We start from the raw sequence: 23,107 nt of genomic DNA on the forward strand, positions 1-23,107 counted from the left end.
TTTTAATGAAGAAATAGCTTAGTTAAATAATCATATATGCCATGTATTGTGGAAACTCGAAAACAATGACAGCAAAGTGCATCATGACCATCTGCACATTACTGGTCTGGCTAAAGTAACCAAAGGTGACATTGCCATTTGGTTTCTAGAAAACTTGATAGGAGAAATGGCTGGTCAACTGTTAGGGCCGTGTCTTAACATAGAAAGGGCAACCAATTTAGAGACAAGTGTAAAATAAAAAATAAAAAAAACATCTGCCAAGAGACTTTAAACTGATGTTGTGTACCAGCACATGTTATTTCTTTCATGTCAAAAGAGGCTTTGGCAACACCTAAATAATACACTAAAAGTGTAACATTATACAGTGGATATAAAAAGGTTTACACACCCCTGTTACAATGCCAGGTTTTTGTGATATAAAAAAATGAGACCACAATAAATCATTTCAAAACGTTTTCTACCTTTAATGTGACCTATAACCTGTACAATTCATTTGAAAAACAAACAAATCTGTTAGGGGAAAGAATATAAAAAAAATAAAAAAACATACAATAAACTGGTTGCATAGGTCTGCACACCCTTAAACTAATACTTTTTTGAAGCACCTTTTGATTTAATTACAGCATTCAGTCTTCTTGGGTAGGGGTTTATCAGCATGGCACATCTTGACTTGGAAATATTTGCCCACTCTTCCTTACAAAAGCGCTCCAAATCTGTCAGACTGTGAGGGCATCTCTTGTGCACAGCCCTCTTCAGGTCACACCACAGATTTTCTATTGGATTTAGGTCTGGGCTCTGACTGGGCCATACCAAAACTTTAATTTTCTTCTGGTGAAGTCATTATTTTGTTGATTTGGATGTATGCATGGGGTCATTGTCGTGCTGAAATTCCTCTTCATCTTCAGCTTTCTTGCAGATGCCTGAAGGTTTTGGGCCAAAAGTGACTGGTATTTGGAACTGTTCATAATTCCTTCCACCTTGACTAAAGCCCCAGTTCCAGCTGAAGAAAAGCAACCCGAAAACATGATACTGCCCACACCATGCTTCACTGTGGGGATGGTGTTCTTTTGGTGATGTGAAGCATTGTTTTTTCAACAAATGTACATTTTGGAATTGTGGTCAGAAAGTTCAACCTTGGTCTCATCAGACGTTAATACATTTTCCCACATGCTTTTCAAAGACTTGATATATTGTTTTGCAAATTTTAGCCAGGCCTGAATGTTTTTCTGTGTAAGAAAAGGCTTCTGTCTTGCAACCCTACCCCATAGCACAGACATATGGAGAATACAGGAGATTGTTGTCACATGTAGTACACAACCGGTACTTGCCATAAATTCCTGTAGCTCCTTCAGTGTTGCTATAGGTCTCTTAGCAGCCTCCCTGTCCAGTTTTCATCTTGTCTTTTCATCAGTTTTGGAGGGATGTCCAGTTCTTTGCAGCATCACTGTTGTCCCATATTTTCTCCACTTTTTGATGACTGTCTTCACTGTGTTCCATGGTATATCCAATGCTGTGGAAAGTTTTTTGTACCCTTCTCCTGACTGATACCTTTCAACAATGAGGTCCCTTTGATGCTTTGTAATCTCTCTGCGAACCATGGCGTTTGCTGTAGAAGGCAACTGAGTAAATGTCAGGAAACTCCTACTAGGACAGCTGAACTTTATTTGGGGTTAATCAGAGTCTCTTTAATTGATGGCAGGTGTGTACCTAAGAAGACTGAATGCTGTAATTAAATCAAAAGGTGCTTCAACAAAGTATTAGTTTAGGGGTGTGCACACTTATGCAACCAGCTTATAGTACGTTTTTTATTTTTTATATTTTTTCCCGTAACAGATGTTTGTTTTTCAATTGAATTGTACAGGTTATAGGTCACATTAAAGGTGAGAAAAGTTTTGAAATGATTTATTGCGGTCTCATTTTTTTATATCACAGAACCTGGCATTTTAACAGGGGTGTGTAAACTTTTTATATCCACTGTATGATGTCACATCACCTTATGCACAAACAGTTGCAACACTGAAGGCAATAATTTTTAGTAACAGAATCATAGTTTTCTATGCTTTTGCACTCCTGTAGAATGACAGCACCCACTTCTTGCTTTTCAAATACTGATTTGTTCTACTGGGTGCTCAATGCACAATTGAAATGAGCAGCAAGCACACTGAGCTAGTCCTATTTTATACATTTTAGTTACAGCACACTAAAAGGCTCATGGCAGAAGCACAGTTCTAATTGTAAATTGCACTTCAGTCCAGTCTGTGAGTGAGATGAGTTCTGGGGTTGGATGTGCCATATGGAGGCTCTCCCGAACTCTGCATTTTTGTCACCAGCAAATAGTTTTATATTACTTCTAAAGAAGGTTTTAGTAGTAGTGCTTAAGTTTCATTTGTGTTTTAGCAACTACATAAATAATTTAACCTTTTTGCCCTTTTTACAGTTTGTTTCTTCTGTTTGAGGGCAATTTTTTCACTTTATGACATTTTTGTCTGAACTCATTTTGTGGTTCCAGTGGAACTAATAAGTATTTCAGTATAATTCCAGTTAATGGAGGCATAAGGTTTTATATTTCAGCTATAGGGCATTTTGCAGAATGCTCATTTCCTTCTTACATGCTACTGCAAATGACAAACGGTGTTAGAAACAGTCTCATATATACCCAACCTATATATCAAGAAGATAGGACATTTCCAGAAGGAAGTTTTGACCTATATACAGCTGAGATTGTAGCATGAAGCAGGTGAAATCTATTTCAATAAAAGCTAAAACCAGGAAAATGAACCATGAAAACACAAATCTGCTGATCAACACTAAAAACAAATAGTCTGTGATAAGCCATGCCAGCCAACTTCAATAAAAAAAAAAATAAAAGAACTGAACGCTTTCATCCTTAATTCTGAGACTTCATCAGAATATTTCAAAATCACCCATTATCATCCTTTTAAAAATCACAAAAAATCATGTGATAAAACCTGACCAATCACAGTCCCTCAGGTTAAATAAAATAATTGATTAAAGAATTAACATAAATCAGCCTCTAAAAAAAGCATTCATACAAAAACTAATACCCAACTTTCTGTTCCTTGCAAAATGGCGGAAAAACAAAAGGGCACTTCAGGCTTCAAACAGTGCCAAGACTATGGTCGAAAGATGCCTAATTCAGATGGGCATTTTTCATGTGTATACTGTTTGGGTGCACCTCATTTTGACATTGACTGTTCTATCTGCAAGGCCTTCAGTTTCAGAGCCTTAGTAGAAAGATGAAATAAGGTGATATTAAAAGGACTGTTAAAATCCGTTTTTGAAGAAGCCTTGTCTAAGCTAGATCCTATTTCATCTAAATCAGACCAGGCTAAAAAGATAAGTCATTAGGTGCCAAGTTCTTCTACAGCACCGGAAACTAAAGACACAAATCTTCGGTTCTGTCAGCTTCCACTGAACCGAAGAGTAAGGTTCCAAAATTGATAAAACAAGAATCTTTGGCACCAGCAGCTGTGGCAGTCTTGGCACCAAGAGCTTCAGTGCTGATATCGGCACCGGCAGCTTTAATTTCCCAGTCGGTACTGACTTCACCATCTGCACCGCAGCAGACTCTACTCACCCATTCAGTGCAGAAATCAGAGCTGTTTTTAGTTTTTAGTTCCCAGGACAAGGTATTCCCCTTCCATAGACCCCTTTGTGAGTCAACTTCCCAGTCCATTTTTGGAAAGGCCTTCAGTAATATCTGTCTGATCTTCCAGGAGTCTTTCTGAGGTAGACAGTATGAGACTGGTGGATCAGCTTTTGGAAGCCAGGTGTCTGTCTAACCATTCTCAGCCTTCTCTCGCCTCTTTAGTCGGGGTCTTGTCTCCCAAGACTCCTCCAGAGTTTCCTCCTCTGACCTCCTCAGGAGACTTAGAGCCCTCCACTTTGATTTCCCCGGTTCCAGCTGTACAGGTGCCAACAGGCACTCCCTGTTCAGCTCTAGGAGGTACTTCATTCTCAGTGCTGTAGCTCGGCTGTCGGTTCTGGGGGCTCTGCATCAGTTCCTGCCTTTTTTTCAGAGTTGTCCTTGGATATGGAAGCCCTGACAGTTATGTGTTATTCCCCAACTCCTGCTTTGGTTGGTGGTACTTTGGAGTGGGGTGTGACCTCAGTTCCGAGGTTGTCTTTTTCAGTTCTCATCCCTCTTCGGGGGGAGACCTGCCTTCCAAATCATGGAGAGGGTATTAGCCTCTGTTGGCTCTCAGCTGTCCCTTCCTGTATTGGAGTGTGATATGTTTGTACCTTCTGGTCCAGAGATGCCACCATCTCTCACATCAGGACAGCGAGCACTTAAGATTCAAGTTAACCCTGTACAGGGCTGCTCTTCTTCCAAGTCTTTTTCAGAGATTCCCACTGAGGAACCACCCTGAAAAAGGACTTGCAAGAGGAAGCATTTAGATTCCCTGGAAGAATCTGTCACAGAAGGCATGGACTTCGATGAGGGAGAGGGTCCCCCCCCCATCACCCCCTGAAGATGTCTCCTTTGGAGACATCCTGGAGATCCTAAAACAGAGGGTTGATTGGAAGTCCAAAGACCCATCCTCTGAGGAGTACATGTACTTGCAAGCCTTTGATGCTCACCCATCTACCTCCTGGGTGACCCCAGATGCTGACAACATCATTAAATTAATCATTCAGTGGGTGTGGAAGGCCCTTGATTCCATAGAGCTGATTCCCCGGAGACCAGATAAGATATTATGAAGATCACCAATATTGGACAAAGGGTTTAGCAGTAGATGCCATGGTCGTGGTGGTGGCCACCAAGAAGGACCTTGATGATAAAATTCCCACTGTCCATCTACCTAACCAAGAGTCTAGGACAATGGACAGATTTGGAAAGCAGGTCTATGCTTCATCAACCTTCGCCCTGAGGTCCTTGAATTTCATGATACACTTTACTAGACTCCAGAGAGATCTGATGAAGGAGTTATTGGATACTGTAGCTGGAGCTGTATCTGATGAGATTCAGGATAAGGATTCCTTTCAGATGGCCACCCTGGAATCTATATCAAACTCGTCCATGAGGCTCATCACTCATGTGGCCAAGGGGATGACCTGTGCAGCTGGTTCAGGCATTGCCATAAGGCATCATGCCTGGATGCATTTGTGTGAGTTTGTGGAGCCTTTCAAGTTTTCCTTCATCAATGCTCCCTTTGATGGATCTTCCTTGTTTGACCCCAAAGTCAAAGACACACTAGCCAGGTGCGAGAAAGATGGAAAGACCCTTTCTGCTGTGGGCATTCATTTTTCTACTCCTCAGTGATGCTATTCCAGGAATCTAACCTCTAACCATTTTATGTTCAAAAAATCTCTTCATTCACATCTACTTTCCCGGTGGGAATGCTCTTGCTCCCACCCTACTTAACTACACTGAACATCCCCATTTCCTCTGACTCCTGCTTACACCCTTGATTTCTCTCTCTCATTATCCATAACTCCCACATTCCTGTTATTACTATAGAATATGTAAGAATACTCTACACTGTACCTCTCACATTCCTGTTATTACTATAGAACGTGTAAGAATACTCTACACTCTACCTCTCATATGTTGAACTCTCTTTATGAAATAACTTTAGTAGAATTTTGAATTTATGTATAATCCCTTATAATCTGCCATCAGTTTTTAACACTTACATTAATTGTAATTGTTCTGCATTGCATTTGTATTTGTCTACTGTGATTTTAATAATGTTTAAGTATGTCTCATACCTACTGTAATCTATATTGTCTGGAGCTTTTCTCCCCAGGACTCCATTGAAAATGGGTTCATTTTGGCCCAGTGGACTATCCTGGTAAACCAACTGCAAATAAAATAAAATAAATTAATAAAATAAAATAAAATCAGAGGAGTGGGAAGATGTGGTTCAAAAAGTTTCAAGGGCCTTTTCAGGATGCATGTGACAGTAGCTCCCCCTGGGGCAGAGGGGGGAGCTCTAATGGAAGACAGCCATCCTGTGGCAAAGGTGGCCCATGAAATCAGAGCTACAGAGACTCCTTCTTTGGACAAACCTACCAGTGCTCCTGAATGGAGACCCAGTTACTTACCTCTGGAAGCAGTCAGGGGAAGACTTTCACTGCACCAGACAGCCTGACGACTAATAACTTCCGATACTTGGGTGCAGGGAATTATTGCCAGAGGTTATCATATCCCCTTTATTCTTTTCCTAAGATCACAAAGAAGATTCCCTGATGTTCCACCCAATCAGAGGGACCAAGCAGCCTTGGAGATTCAAAAGCTGCTAGAAAAAAGAATCATCCAAGAAGTTCCGCCAGACCAGCTAGGATCCAGATTTTACTCAAGATTCTTTTTAGTGCCAAAAAACACAGGGGACTGGAGACCAGTACCTGATCTTAGCCTTCTGAACAATTTTGGATGGTCATGGTACAGTCTATACTTCCTTTCCTAGAGGAAAATGATTGGATGTATTCTATAGACCTTCAAGACGCATATTACCACATAAAAGTGGACAAACGCTCAAGAAGGTTTTCTCTACTTTCAGCTAGGAGCCAGTCATTTCCAGTTCAGAGTGCTGCCCTTTGGTCTCACCACATCCCCCAGGGTGTTCACCAAATGCATGACAGCAGTCAAAGCTCACCTGAGACTACACAGATTTTTAGTGTTTCCTTACTTAGACGACTGGCTTCTCACTGCCCCCTCCAGGCATCTACTGCTTCAAGCCACACATTTTATCCTGTATCTTTTTGACTCTTTGGACATAATGTTCAACAAAGAAAAATCCCAGCTGACTCCAAAACAAGACCTAGAGTATATAGGAGCTCATCTCAATACAATATCTTGTGCAGCTTCTTTCTCTCTCTTCACAGACTACAAAAAATAAGGGCATAAGTACAATTCATCCTATCCAAAGACAAGGTTCCCGCTCTTCTTGTCCTCCAGCTTTAAGCTCTATGGCACTGACCATAACCTTAGTACCTTTGGCAAGATTTCACATGAGGCTACTTCAGTGGCGCATACTAACACATCCCATGTCTTATCCCATTCTAATAACAAGTTGCTGCAAGAAGGATCTATCCTGGTGGATGAAGTCAGAGGAAATCCTTCTAGGCTGACCCTTCACCCCCTCTCAGCCCAAGGCCATAGTGACCACAGATGTCTCCCAGATTGGGTGGGAGGGCATTATCTGGGAAGAACAACCCAAGGCACTTGGTCTCCGCAAGAGGCCAATTTGCACATCAGTGTCCTAGAATTGAAGGGAGGGCTCTTAGCAGTGCAGGCCTTTCAATCTGCTCTCCCTCCAGGGACAGTTGCAATTCAATCAAACAACACGTCAGTGGTTTGGTACATCAACAAACAAGGTGGAACCAGATCTCACCCCCTGTGTTGAGAAGGTCTCAGAGTATGGCAATGGTTGATATCCTCCAACTGCTTTCTAGTTGCAACGCGTATCTCAGGGAGCTCTAACTTGATAGTGGACAAACTGAACAGATGCATTCTCCTGCCTCATGAGTGGTCTCTCAATCCCAAAGTGGCGATGGGAATCTTTCTTTGATGGGGCCAGCCTTGCTGCAACCTCTTTGCCTCTCCAATGAACAACAAATGCAGCAGCTCTTTTGCCATAATCCCCCCTCAGGGGGAGTCCCCGAGAGACCCTTTCCTTTTCAATCGGCCCTCGGGACTGCTCCATGTCTTTTCCTCCTTTACACTCATTCCCCTGCTCTTGAAGAAAGGTCAAAGGTTGACAAGCAAAGTGATTCTCATTGCACCCTTTTGTCCCTGACAAGTCTGGTTCTCCTTTCTTTAGACCCAGTTCCAGACCTGCTGTCTCACCCACAGGGACTGGTGCATCCCATTCTTCACAGTCACAAGCTGACAGCTTGATTTCTCCAATTCCATTAGCTGCCAGGCAGAGTAATACAGCTTCCTCAGTACAAAAAATTTCTTCTGGCTTCTCACAAACCCTCCACCAGGAAACTTTACCTTAGCAAATGGAAGAGATTTTCAGTGTGGGCCTGTATACATGATTTAGGCCCATTTTTGGATCCTATTGACAAAGATCTGGAATTTTTAGCTTTCCTCTTTGATCAAGGAGTTTCTGTTTCCACAATTAAAGTTCAATTAGTGGCCATTTCTAATTTCCACAATGGCTATGAAGATCATTCTCTAATTTTCCACTATTTATGCTAAATTTTCCTTAAAGGTGCATTGCGTCTAAAGCCCTGATTCAAAGATCCTATAGCTCCATGGAATTTGACTCTGGCTTTACAATCTCTGGTGCTCCTACCCTTTGACCCAGCAACAACTTGCCATCTCAGAATTCTGTCATGGTAAACTCTTTTTCTTGTGGTCATTACTTCCACCTGGAGAGTTTCTGAAATTCAAGCATTATGTGTGAAACACCCTTACTTGATTTTTCATAAGGATAGGGTTTCGTTAAGAACCAGCCATTCCTTTCTTCCTAAGATGGTCTCAGAATCTAATATTAATCAGATAATTAATTTGCCTGTTTTCTTTCCCATCTTCTCCAGTAAAGGTGAATATTGCTTGCACTTACTAGATGTTCACAGTCAATTATGTTTCTACCTCAACAGGACCAAAGAGTCTAGAAAATCGGACCAGTTATTTGTTTCCTTTTCAGGTTTATCTCTGGGGAAACCTGTTTCAAAAGTTACCTTATCGAAATGGCTCAGAGATTGCATTACCTTCATTTACAGTCATAACAAGCACAAGTTACCTGCGCATGTTAAAGTGCATTCCACCAGATCAATAGCCATGTCAATTGTTTTCCACTTGCGCACCCATGGATAGGATATGTGCAGCCATAACATGGGCTACTCCACATACCTCTATCATTCATTACAAATTGAATATGGTCTCCAGGAGGAAAACATCCTTTGGCTCTGTGGTTCTCAGGAATATCCTTTCATAAGGCCACCCAGGATCTAAATTAGCTGGGGACTCTGTCCCATTCATCAAGAATGAATGAAGATTGACAACATCAGTTAAAGAAGTTATGTTCTTAAAATAACATTCCATCTGTGTTGTCAATCTTCATTCATTCTTGACATTCCTCCCTCCTTCCCCTTCCTGCAGATTTCCTGGAGGATTGGACACTTGTTCTGGGAACCTTTTAGGTTTCACCTTAGACATGGCTTCTACTTTGTATACCTATTATTACATGATACTTTGGCTACAAACTCCATCTGAGGTAATGGATAGAGGGGCATTGTGGGTAGAGTCTTAGCTTGAGAGTTTTTTGGCTGGCATGAGCTGTATAATGGCTGAGTTGGTTCTAAAGATCGGAACTGAGTCCCATTCATCAAAAATGAATGAAGATACAACACAGGTGGTTCATTATGGTAAGAACATAACTTCTTTTTTAAATTACTTTTAATCAATTTACATTGAGAGGTGCAACCAGTTAGAGAGATATAACAAAATCCAAATATTTGGCACTTATGGATGTGGTACCTGTAAACAATGTAAACAACATTCTGGTAACTGACAAGTTTAAAATTGGAAATCATTGCATAAAAACTAAAGGGCTTTTTTACTGTGACACAAAAGGTGTCATATATTTAGCAAAATATTCTCAATATGACGTATTCTGCATGTATGCATACATATATGTATAGCCTGCAACAATGATGGTTTTTAATTTATTGAAGCTGGGGGATTTGTTTTTGGTATGAATGCTTTTTAAGAGTCTGGTTTACTGTAATTCTTTAATCAGTTCTTTTATCTAACCCGAGAGACTGTTGCTTGGTCAGGTTTCATCACATGATTTTTAAAAGGACAATAATGGGTGATTTTGAAATATTCTGATGAAATCTCTGACTTAGTTATGAAAGTGCTCAATTCTTTTATTGTTTTTTTTTTTTTTTAAAGTTGGCTTGCGTGGCTTATCATAGACCACTTATCATTTTTCGGTATTCATCAATGCAAACCGCCTTAGCAGATTTGTGTTGATACCTATTTCACTTGACAGCAGATTTTTTTGGACTCCAGAAAAGAAAAGTAAACTGACCCATTGCAGCGACATTAGCAGGCATTATATGGTAGATGTGGAAATTTTCTTATCAAATTATGACAGCTGCACTCAACCAACCAGTGGTTTGCCTTTTTTCAGTTTGTTGAAAAACTTCTATTACTGTAAGTTAGACTAGCAATAAACTTGCACAAATTTGTCCTTTTTGAGAGTGATGCACTGTTAACAGATATGCTGTATATTATGCACTCTCATTTTGATACCTTTCCCTCTTTTCATCCAGTTTTGATTTCTGCTTACCTGATATCTAAGATCACAGATAAGAGCAATAACAGCTTGTTTTGTATACCAACTTTTATCAAAAAAAATCCTCAACACTGTAATAATTTATCCTACTCAAAAAATTATGAGCACACTTGCCTTTGGTGCAGAAGACTGACTGTTCTATTACCACACCAGGTAGATAGATTGCTGCCACTCTAGTGCTTCACTCTTGAGTGTGTCACCCTTTGAGATGAGATATTAAACTGAGGTTCCATCTGCTTGAGTTGGTGGTAGCTCAGGTGATTATAAAAGATTCCATAGGCCCTAATGAAAACAATAGGGGAACTGCCCTGATGCCCTAGCCAAGTACCACCTCAGGTCTCCTTGAAAAGAGGTTATGAGCCTAGTGGGATTAATCTGGTCAACAAAAGATAAATAAATTAGCGAGAAAAATACAATTATTTAAAATGCAGATATTTTTCAAACTTGCTACTCTCATATTCATTCTTGTTTTGTATTATTCAATGCCTTTTGATACGAGTCATTAAACTAGTCATTTCTAGAATTATCTGAGGCTTTATTAGTTTAGTGTTTCTTATGTAGAAATCAACACCACAGATTTCTTTATAGGTACTTTGCTCTCTCCAGACATTTGCATTTGTTTCCATCCATAGGTTTATAGGTTCATAGGTTCATAGGTAGGTAATAGGCTATCGGCCCTGGGGCCTATATAAGCCTAGCCAAAAAGGTTCCCTGGCTTTCGCCACCCAAGAAAATTATTTTCCTGTGCCCCTGTCAAACAGTGCTGCAGAAGTGATCCCCGGGGTGAATTTTCTATTTCCTATCCAGTCATCAAGGTTTTTCTTAAAGAGGGCCAATGAGGAGCTTTGCTTGACATGAATGGGTAGTTTGTTCCAGAGTATGGGAAGTCTCTGGGACAGGAATCTATCCCTCCAGCATGTTCTGTTTATTGTGGTGATAAGGTTTAGGTCCCTGGAGCATGTGGTTCGGAGAGATTGGGATTTCTTTAAGTGTAGCATGTCCAACAGCTCTGGGTTTGACATAGCTTTGTATGTTAGGCAGAGATCACCTCTGAGCAAGTGATATGTGATGGAGTAGAGCAGGAGTTTTTTGAGACGGTCTGCACAGGGCATCTGTTTGAGGCCAGTAATCCTCTTGTGAGGTATTTCTGTGGCCTTTCCAATTGTTGTAGGTGTCTTATGAGATACATGCCAAACAGGGCATTGTACTCTATAATGGGTCTGATGAGGGATGAGTAGAGAGGAACAATGACCTCTTTTTTTCTAGTGGAGAACCCTTTTGTGATGAGGTGTGCCATGTAGAAGGATTTCCTGACTACTGTTGTGATGTGATTTCCAAAGGAGAGACTAGTGTCCACCTGTGTCCCGAGGCCTCATAACACTTTCAGTGTTTAGTGAACTACTGCCTATGTGGTAGTTCATGGGTACCGAGTTTTTCCCAAAAGGGATGACAATGCACTTCTTGGCATTGAGCTTGAGGCCATGACTTTGACACCGAGCATCTGTCTCTGTGAGGCCCTTTTGTAGAATGTCTACATCATTAGATGATTCTGTTATGGCTCCCAGTTTGCAGTCATCTGCAAACTTTGTTAGCCAAAGGCCTTCTGTGTTGGCCTGCACTTCAGAGAAGTAGATGCCGAACAGGAGAAGACCCAGGACCGAACTCTGTGGTACTCCACACGTCACTGGTATGAAGTTGGACTTAGAGTCAGCTACTTTTACTGTGTGGATTCTTTCAGTGGGCAAGTTGGCCACCCATCTTGTGACATAGGGATTTATGCCCAGTTTAGTGAGTTTATCTATAATTCCAGACTGGGGGAGGGTATCGAAAGCCTTGATGTGGTCAAGATAGGCTGTGTGCACTACCTTTCCCTCATCTACAGCTCTAGTCACTGCTTCAAAGAAGTCAATCAGGTTTAGTAGACATGATCTACCTTTTACAAACCCAAAATGAATGGGGTCCAGGGTTTGGAGGTTTCCTATGTCTTTGTTTATAAGCTCCAAGATGATACGTTCCATGGCCTTGCAGACCAGGCTCGTTAGGCTAATGGGGTGGTAGTTTCTGGGGTCCGTGGTGGCACCACTTATGTGGAGTGGGATAACCGTTGCTGTGCACCATTCAGTAGGAACATAGCCTGAGGTGAGGCTGTGACTGAACATGGTACTTAGGTGGGGTGCCATTTTGTTCTGTAGTTCATGCAGTACGCAGCCTGGGATGTTGTCTGGTCCCATGGATGCTGTGTCCTTGACTTTAGAGAGTGCAGTCTTTACTTGTTCATCCATTTTTACAGGGGCTTTGCAATCTTCTGGTATTAAGATGGGCCCTTTGGAGGGTGAGAGGGGGGTAAAGTTAGCACTGAACTTATCTGCCAGGATGTTGGCAATATCAGTTGGTTCTGTATATCTAGTGCCATTGCACTGCAGCTCAGAGCAGATCTGAGTGTTGCCATTGAGATTCTTGACATAGCTGTAGAATGCTTTGTGGTTGCCTTTGGAATCAGTGGAAATTTTATTTTCAAAACTGGCTTTGGAGGATTTTATGAGGGATCTCAGCTTCTTGCTGAGGTTGACCAGGGAGTTCCTCCAATCCTGGGATTTTATTCTTTTTTGCAACAGCTTCTTCCTTCTGTTGTAGAGTTCATTTATAGCAGAGGACCACCAGATTGGCTTCCTTTTTTTTGGAGGATAGCGTCTTGGTTCATGTATGTGCTTATACAGTGCATTTGTGTAAGATTCAGCAGTCGTACCTCTATTTTCCATCTGCATGGGTGTAGTGAAGTTTGCCACTTCTGTGTTAAGAAGCATGAAGTTGGCTTTGGAGTAGTTTTTGATGGTGGTTTCCTTAATGGGGGGTGGGATATGGATGTCTAGGGTGATTAGCTTGTGGTCGGATCTGACCAGCGAGGAGTTAATCTCTGGCGTGGAACATCGGTTACCCATATTGGTAATGACCAGGTCCGGGATATTGCTGCCCCTGGTGCGGGTGTGGACAAGCTGATCCAAGGTGTTGGAATTTATGAATTCCAGAAAACGTTGAGCGAATGAGTTGGTACATGAGTAGTTTTCCCAACTGATGTTGGGGTAGTTAAAATCACCCATAATTAAGGTATTGGGTTGTACCTTAATATTTTCCAGTATCTTAAGAAATGAAGAGTGGGAATCCTGGGGCATGGTGGGAGATTTGTAACAAGCTACAACCTGGATTGCAGTCTTGCCCAGTGTTAGTTGCACTTGGATAATTTCAGATGCATTATGTTGAGCAACTAGCCTGGAGGTGTGGATATCCTTAATGAATATGAACACACCTCCACCTTTAGTGTTTCGGTCCAGGTTAGGTAGCCGAAAGGTTTGTTATGAATTATAGCCTGGTAATGCAGGGGTGCTCTCTGGAGCCTTGAACCAGGTCTCTGTCACTGCACAGATGTCAATGATCTCCATTTTAAGGAGTGCCTCCAGTGAGTGCATTTTGAGATTTAGACTTTTAGCATTGAGTAGCATTACCCTCAGAGTTTGCTTGCTTGTACCTGTTTTGGTGGTGAATTTAGCATTTGAACCTTCCCAAAAAAAGGCACTAGAGTGGTGGCAAGAACCTTAGCCAGTGTCTGGAATTCCAGGGGTGACAGGTGCAGGCGATCTCTGGCAAAGCATCGTGGTCTGTCGACCATGTCGTCCCAGGCAGACAGATACTGGATCCCCTTAGAATGACACCAGAAGCTTAGCCAATTGTTGAAGTCAATCATTTTGTCCTTGTACTGTGGTATCATTCTGGGTGATGGCAGGATGCTACTCAGGGCTAGGGTCATACCTGCCTGGGTACAAGATCCGAGAACTCCTCCATGTCTCTTTTCATGTAGTCCAGGGAGGTACGTCTCAGGTCATTCACACCAGCATGGACAATGACAGAGTTGTATTTGTACTTGTTGTGGAGTGACCTGAGTGCATGCATTATGTGGCAGATCCTGGCACCCGACAGGCAGCTGACATTAACTTTCTCCTTGTTTAGTCTGGTGAGTGGGACATCAGTGTGCCTGACTATAGAGTCACCTATGACTAGTGTGTTGGGTACGTTGTTTTGCCTTATGGGCTGAGGTTGAGTGGCACACTGATTTTGTGGGCTATGTGTCATTTGGGTAGTGTTGGGGGGTAGTGGTTGTCTGATTTTCATTCCTATAACTTTCACAATGAGGACCATGGTACTCATTCCAGGAATGTCCTCTTGAGTCCTCTGTGCACCTGTTTTAGTGCTGTATTATGATGATCCTGGAACTCCCTTTCCTGATTACCTCTCTCCTCTGTCTCTGTCACTGTACTGGATTTGAAAATAGTTATGTGCATGGGAATACCCATGGCATTAATAATCTCTAATGATTGTACTCTCTAATAATTTCCTCTTACCATCCCATCTGCCAACACTATCACATGGAAATGAGTGGCGGTTCTTATCCATTTAATCACATACAGTGGCAAGGCATGCTTCATTCCTCCAACGCTAGCATTGACTGAATGTACTGACACAGTCACATATTTCTTTGTCAGCTTGACTAATTAATGTGGATCCCACATGTAATTCTCAATACTTTTGTCTTGCCTTTCAGGACTTAAATGAGCTTTGTAATGTTTGACTGAAATGATTGGGTAGATTATAAGTGGTTTAATGTTTGCAACTGGAAGTGTGTCAGTATGGTTTGTGATGTAAAATGCTTGCAACTAGGATTGTGTAGGTATGGTTCGTTTTCATTTATATGACTGTATGATTGCTTATGTCGTAAGTAATGGTTAAATAAAGATGTTTCTTGTTTATAAAAAAGGAGGTAGGAATTCAATAATTTATGTAAAGTTGCTTAGGTTATATGATATATAGCAATATATGTGAAGTATAATGTTTGTTAATATTAATTTAATACAATTTGATTATTTTTGTGTAAATGTAAATTTGCCTATGTGACAAGTGATAAATCAGTAAAGATGTTTAAAAAAAACACTTTTGTCTTGACTTTGTTTTCCCACAGCATTTTATGTTTGCACATATGGTTGTGAAAGAAGAAAAAACAGTAACCAGATTATACTTAGCTCCTAAGTAGCTCTTCAGTAAATGGCAGCGCATAATTTTTTACAGTTACACCTCTTATGCAAGTATTGTACATTATGACTTTTTGGAGATCTTATTGAAATCATAAAATTTCACTTTTGCTTTCCACTAGCTTTTCTTAAGCCTGACTACAGTAAAACTAGTTATACAAGCTTTAGGTGAATTTATTGCCATTTCTCACTGACATATCCTACACTGTTTCCTTGTATTTCATTGCAGTAATATGAGCCTGTTAAATTTTATAGAAACAGTGGTTGACAGCATGATTTACATCTGGATCATGTATGTCACTCATGTCAGAAGCCCTTTTCATGCTTTGTTTGCATTACGTTCACAAAGAAAGCTCTTTATTAACATAGTTCTACTTTCAAGGGCACTCCAGAGCAATATAAAATTAGAGCAAAAAGCATCAGAAATCATCATAATGCACATTACTTATAATTCTCTGTGAGGCCATAAATCCTTCCTTTGCTACACGATACAATGTTGTGGAAAAATGAATCTACCATTTTGCCACAGTCAGTAATGGCGGAACCTGTCTTAGCCAAAGCTCCGTTTCCGTAGATTGCTTTGTCTTTCAGCCCTTCAATGCCCCTTACAACAGCACCTTCTCATTAATGACTTTCTGACTTTTGGACAGTCTTAGTCTAGGTTTCACCAGGCCCTCTGGACGTACACACCGGAGTTTGTTTGTCTAAGTCAAAGAGCTTTCATTTAAATGTAAAGACATTGCAATATGTAATCACCGTTTATATAGAATTAATGAGTGTGTTATGCCAAAGAGGAAGCATATATCATGACATATGACTTGCATTTGAGTCATTCTAGAACTAATCTTATTACATGTTAACACAAGTATAGAGGGCTTGTTGGTATTATACGATATCTAATAGTAATAGTAATGGCTAGCACAGATACAGTGTTTCATTTCTAAGAATAATAGTACTGCTTTTTCAGGGGCTGAGGAAGACACAATAACTGGAATTCATAAATACTTGCCATATCACACTAAGTACATTTGTGCAATGAATGAAGACAGGCAGGGTGTGTGCGATCCAGAAAGCACAGCTACATGATGTGTACTGGTTGGCAAACAAGGCATAGCAGAGATATATGCTGATCTATGTATGATCATATATATGCATAAGTTGGCTTAGAAGATTAAGGAACTGTTAACAAGTTATTTCCTGTGGTCCAGTGGTGCAAGGTTTGATTCCCTCAGCTTCCCCAGCCTAACTCTGAGCAAGATGCTTAACCAGACACTACTTCTGGGCTGAGTTAGAAAAATGTTCATGGAAATCAGTGCTCTACCCTGAAAAACAAATACAAATAAATAAATAAAATGCTAATGACTGTATAATGAGCTATGCTGTATACTAATGAAATAAAAAAAAATATGGCAGAGTGATTCGACTTCCGCGGTGGTGCAGCGGTAGCGCTGTTGCCTCACAGCAAGAGGTTCTCCCGTTTGATTCTCGGCTGGAGTGCGGGGAGTGCCTTCTGTGTGGAGTCTGCATGTCCTCCCCACGGTTGGGTGGACATTCGAAAGACATGCGTAAATGGGCATGCCTTCATTGAAGATTGAACATCAAGCTGGCACCTCTGCATTCGTGAAAATCTACTGCCAATCATTAGCGGACCGGAGTTCTGCTGTGGCGACCCCTAACCAGGAAAAGCCAAAAGACAACAATATGGCAGAGTAATTCAGAAATGTAGAAAAGCATTTCAACCATATTACACATGCATTAGCAATATACACAACCATTTGCTTGTGCTCATGCAGCGAAAACTTCTAAATGATGTTAGGAGTATCGATACAATAATGGAAAACCTGTTATCTGTCCTCTCTGTGCATTAGACATAGGCTACCCAAGTCAGAAAATGAGCAAAGTTCTAGCCTCAGTTCTCATTTGCATAGGTGGGGAAGGTAACTGTACTTAATAACTATACAAAACAACACTTTTAAGCAAAACAGACACAATATACACAAAAATCACACAACAAGCCTTCCTTATAATTATCTCATATAGACACATTTGAAGTTAAAGCAACACTACAGTAGTGCATGGCAAACTAAAGTTAACATCAAGCAAGTTTAATGTGCTTGGATGTTAGCATGGCCAGAGACAGATCCAGCATTAAGTGACCTAGGCAGTCACCTAGAGCCTCATGACTGGGGGGGGGGGGGGGGGGCACTGGCCAGGGGGCTTCCACACTAGCACGTTAGTTAATTAAAAAAACTTAACACCGACCATGCAATTGTCGCTATTGTCGCATACACATACACGCATACCAATACAGATGTAAATATGCATGGAATTTAAACTAGCCATTCTATTGAGGAAGAAAGTGTGTGTGTGTGTGTGTGTGTGTGTGTGTGTGTGTGTGTGTGTGTGTGTGCACATGCACAGAATTTAAGGAAGACATTTGTTCATTGCTGTATGAGAGAGAAAGTATGTGTGCGTTGCTGTATGATAGAGAAAGTAAGTGTGTGTGTGTGTGTGTGTGTGTGTGTGTGTGTGTGTGTGTGTGTGTGTGCATGTGTGTGTGTGTGTGTGTGTGTGTGTGTGTGTGTGACATATATCTCAAATGTGCAGATTTTTGCAGAATTTCCAGATTTAGCCTCATATTTTTGCTTTTTTTTCCTCATACAATTTGTGTTTTTTTGGCGAATCACTGTTTTTGGCAAATCACCGAGGACTGAAGTCACTATATAATGATGTATATATGAGTTTCAGACTTCATGTCCTTCATAAAATGCATGGTAACCCAAATCCTGTTATTCTAGTAACTTTTTAAGTTAAAAACAGCAATATTTAAAATCTGTCCCTATTTCTCGGCCATTGCACCCCCATTATTTTAGGTTTTGTCCAGATTTCTTGTAGTAAGAAGTTGAGAGGTATGGTGTGTAATGCTCTAGTTAAAAGGGGGGGGGGGAGGGTGCAGATTAATCAATTGACTTGATCACCCTCAAACCCTATACCTTGATTGCAAGAGAGAAGAGCCTGAATCCTCTACATCAACTGCCAGACTGCCAAAGGAATTTTGAGTCTGATTTTCAGTACATTTTCAAAGAATTATGAGTTTCAGTCATTTTCATGTAATAGTGAGTTTTTCCATGGGAAGAGGAGTTTACTGTTGCTCATGCTCATGCTAAGTCTTTTTGATTGCTGATAGTCTAGTGCATTGTAATGGGGGACAGGGGTGCTGCACTCCTGAGTATGACCTCCTTTGTATGACATCCCTTGTAACTATGAACTTGTTGGTTTGTCAGCCATTCCCTATTTCAATATTATCAGCTTACCTACATGCCTAAGAACCTGGGGAGAGCTCCTAATAGAAGTTATCATGAGATAGTCACCTTATGCGTTTCAATTATGCCATATTAGGACCACTATTACATCTATTTCTTCTTCTTAAAACCTACACATTGCAAATGTCTGTTACACATTACAGTGCTACAAATGTGTTATATGATAGTTATGTTACATTTTTAAAAACATAGTCTCCCCATCCCGGTCATCTTGGCATCGCTGCGGTCCATGCCTGCCGCTAGCAAAAGCCACATTAAAGAAGCGGGCGTTCTCCTGCTAAACTGAACCCAAATCCTTCTACCTCTCCTGACTTGAAAATATCACATATCCTCCCTTCGTCTGCAAGGAAACCTATGCTCTAAAGAACCTGTGGTGTCTAGCAAAAGCCACAGAAAGAAGCAGGCATTCTTCTGCTAAACTGAACCCAAATCCTTCTACCTCTCCTGACCTGAAAATACCACATATCCTCCCTCTGTCTGCAAGAATACCTATGCTCTAAAGAAATTGTGAAGTCTAGCAAAAGCCACATAAAAGAAGTGAGCATTCTCCTGCTAAACTGAACCCAAATCATTCTACCTCTCCTGACCTGAAAATACAACATATCCTCCCTCCGTCTGCAAGGACACCTATGCTCTAAAAAAATTGTGAAGTCTAGCAAAAGCCACAGAAAAGAAGCTGGCATTCTCCTGCTAAACCGAACCCAAATCCTTCTACCTCTCCTGACCTGAAAATACCACATATCCTCCCTCCATCTGGAAGGACACCTATGCTCTAATGAAATTGTGAAGTCTAGCAAGAGCCACAGAAAAGAAGCTGGCATTCTGCTGCTAAACTGAACCCAAATTCTTCTACCTCTCCTGACCTGAAAATACCACATATCCTCCCTTCATCTGGAAGGACACCTATGCTTTAAAGAAATTGTGAAGTCTAGCAAAAGCCACAGAAAAGAAGCACGTGTTCTCCTGCTAAACTGAACCCAAATCCTTCTACCTCTCCTGACCTGAAGAAACCACATATCCTCCTTCCGTCTGCAAGCACACCTATACTCTAAAGAAATTGTGAAGTCTAGTAAAAGCCACAGAAAGAAGCAAGCATTTTCCTGCTAAACTGAACCCAAATCCTTCTACCTCTCCTAATCTGAAAATACCACATATCCTCCCTCCGTCTGCAAAGACACCTATGCTCTAAAGAAATTGTGAAGTCTAGCAAAAGCCACAGAAAAGAAGCAGGTGTTCTCCTGCTAAACTGAACCCAAATCCTTCTACCTCTCCTGATCTGAAAATACTACATATCCTCCCTCCATCTGCAAGGACACCTATGCTCCAAAGAAAATGTGAAGTGTAGGTTTCAAGCTGGATATAATTACTTCTTAATGTATTATTATATATATATGTAATCTTTACCAATGACTAGCACAACCGCACGGACAACTCATACTACCCGAGTATAACTCTCCCTTCTAACTTAGACTGATCCACCACTGGGGAACGTGCTTCCCCACTTTAGCCACAAGATGGCAGCAAAACCTAAGGCATCCAACCTTATAAATTGACTAGACTCAAAATTTAAAAGTCTTATTCCTAAAAAATCTCCTCAAGCACTCCCCGTTCTTACCCTAGTCCATATCTATTACAACCAGCACAAATTATAATACTGGTCCCAAAGTTGCTGTTTACCAGAAATAAACCATAAGAAAGTCCGTTTGGCAATATTATCTGTTAAATGTTGTAAGGAACTGACCTGCCTGGTAGATAGCACAAGCTAATCTTGACTGATTTTTTTAGTAAGCACAGAAGGCTCGGCTGGTGCCTGCTCCATTTGCCCTCACTGTGCTTAGGCTCACTCCGCTCCCCTACCCTACCCCCATTCCCACACACCCCCACATCAATTACCTTTATACCTATAAACCACACCCATACTTGACCACTCCCACCTCCATCACACCACTCCAACCTATCACATCAGCCATCCAATTAACCCTAAGTACACCTTTTAAAACCACTCTTCAACACCCCCACCCTACCCTTTCCCTATAACACCTCTTACTAACTTAACTAAACTAAATCATGATTCCACTATCAAAACCCTCACATCCACAACTCCTACTATATACCATTTGTATCTCTTCCCTACTACTGCTGACCTCCATTACCAGCTATCAAACTCAATTTAATTATACCCTAATCATCCCCCAAAAAGTTACATCCCTCATCTATCCAAACCCCAAGCCTTATACTCAACTAGCCCCATACCTCTACCAAACCACCCTTAGCCACCACCTCGTACACAAAATAAACCCATCACACAGACAATCCCACACTACCCTAAAGCACATAAAAACCATCAATAAGCTATTCAGACTTTATTTACACCTGCAAACAGCACTCATACACTGTGGTGACATACATCCCAGCCCAGGCCCTCTAAATCCAGATGCACTAATCCCCGACCTGAATAATACCCTACTCCACAGACCCAAAAATGCACTCCTCATCATAAATCTAAATGTTAGAAGTATCTCAAACAAAGTCAATGACCTCCATGCCTTACTCTCCTTTTATCATCCAGATATTGTGATACTGACTGAGACCTGGCTTAAACCAGAAATCCATGATAATGAAATCACAGCACCAGGCTACAATATAATTCATAGTGACAGAGTAGGAAAAAAGGGTGGGGGAGTAGCCATACTTTACAAAAATCACCTTATCCTAGAAAAACTAGACATCACAACCCCAGACCTAGAAAACATTGAACTCACCCTCACTAAACTAAAACTTAACCCAAATAAATATATCAATATTATAGGATGCTATATCCCCCCAAGCAACAATATTCCCATTACAGAAAAGCTCCTAGATTGGATATCTAACTCCCCCCCAAGAAAACATCCTATTAGGTGACCATAATATTGACTGGCACAACTGCTCCAGTCAAAACCCTCTCTCTCACATCAACCTACATGGACTAACCCAACTTATAACTTCCCCCACTGGAACAGACAAGAGAACCAAACATCAATCTATACTAGACTGGATACTTGTATCCCATCCTTCCCAAATATCCCAAGCTGGGTGTCTGCCAGACACCCTCAGCGACCACAAAGTTACATTTCTACTAAGAAGTAAAACTCCCCAACTGACCCAAGTCACTGTGTGTGAAATTAGGAACAAAAAACATTTTAACCTCTTCAACTTTAACAATGAGTTAAAAAGGTGTAACTGGATCCCCCCTAAAAAGCTTAGCCCTCGATGAAGCAGTACTATACTTCAATGCTACCTTCACAAACATACTTAACCATCATGCCCCCCCCAGAACCACAAGAATTAAAACTAAACATGCCCCCTGGCTAACGTTAGATACTAAAACATTCCTCAAAAATAAAAACAAAGCCTGGACAAACTATCGTAAAAGCAACTCCCAATTAGATAAACAAAAGTACTTTGAACTACGCAATAAAGTCAAAACACTTATCAAAACAGACAAAATCTCCTACTACCAAAATATACAGAATAAACATATAAACAGCCCAAAAAATTGTGGGCAGCATTCAACTCTGTATTACAACCAGGGAAAACATTCACCTCCACTCCTAAAATAGTGACTAACCAAGACAATATCCCCACACAGTTTAACAAATTCTTTACAGAAACTATCCAAACTTTAGCTAACAACTAACTGAGCCCCAACAACCCCACTCCAACAAAAATACCCTTTCCACCTGAAACAAAAAGCAATCACCCCAACTTCAGCTTCTACCCAGTACCAACCAAGATCATACAAAAACTACTCCTAAAACTTAAACCAACCTCCATAGCCACCGATAAATTACCCACAGAATACCTTCAACCAGCTGCTGAAGCTATAGCCTATCCTGTTTCCATCCTAATAAACAGATCTATCTCTGAGTGTAAAGTACCCCAGCTTTGGAAAATATCTCCTATAACTCCACTGCACAAAAGGGGTAACTCTCTCAAACTCAGTAATTATTGCCCTATAGCTATACTATCCCCGCTATCAAAACTTCTCAAGAGAGTTGTTCACATGCAATTGATGAAGTACCTCCTAGAAAACAAATTGCTATCCACACAGCAACACAGCTTCAGAACCTTCCACAGCACCACCACCGCACTTACATCATTTACTAACATCATCAATAATCACCAAAATAATGGACTGCTTCTATCTGCTACATTCTTAGATTTATCCAAAGCTTTTGACATGGTCAACCATGAAAAACTGCTTCACTCACTATCCAGCCTAAACCTTAGCATCTCTGCTATTTCTTGGTTTAAGAGCTATCTAGATGGTAGGCAGCAAGCTGTAAAATGCAAAAACAACTCTCTCCCTTATTGCCTGTCTTCCTAGGGGTTCCCCAAGGCTCCATTCTGGGTCCACTGCTCTTCACCCTATTTACTAATCATCTCC

Source organism: Protopterus annectens, chromosome 11.part0 (genome assembly GCF_019279795.1).
Source record: "Protopterus annectens isolate FY-2018-M chromosome 11.part0, PAN1.0, whole genome shotgun sequence".
Classification (NCBI taxonomy): Eukaryota; Metazoa; Chordata; order Ceratodontiformes; family Protopteridae; genus Protopterus; species Protopterus annectens.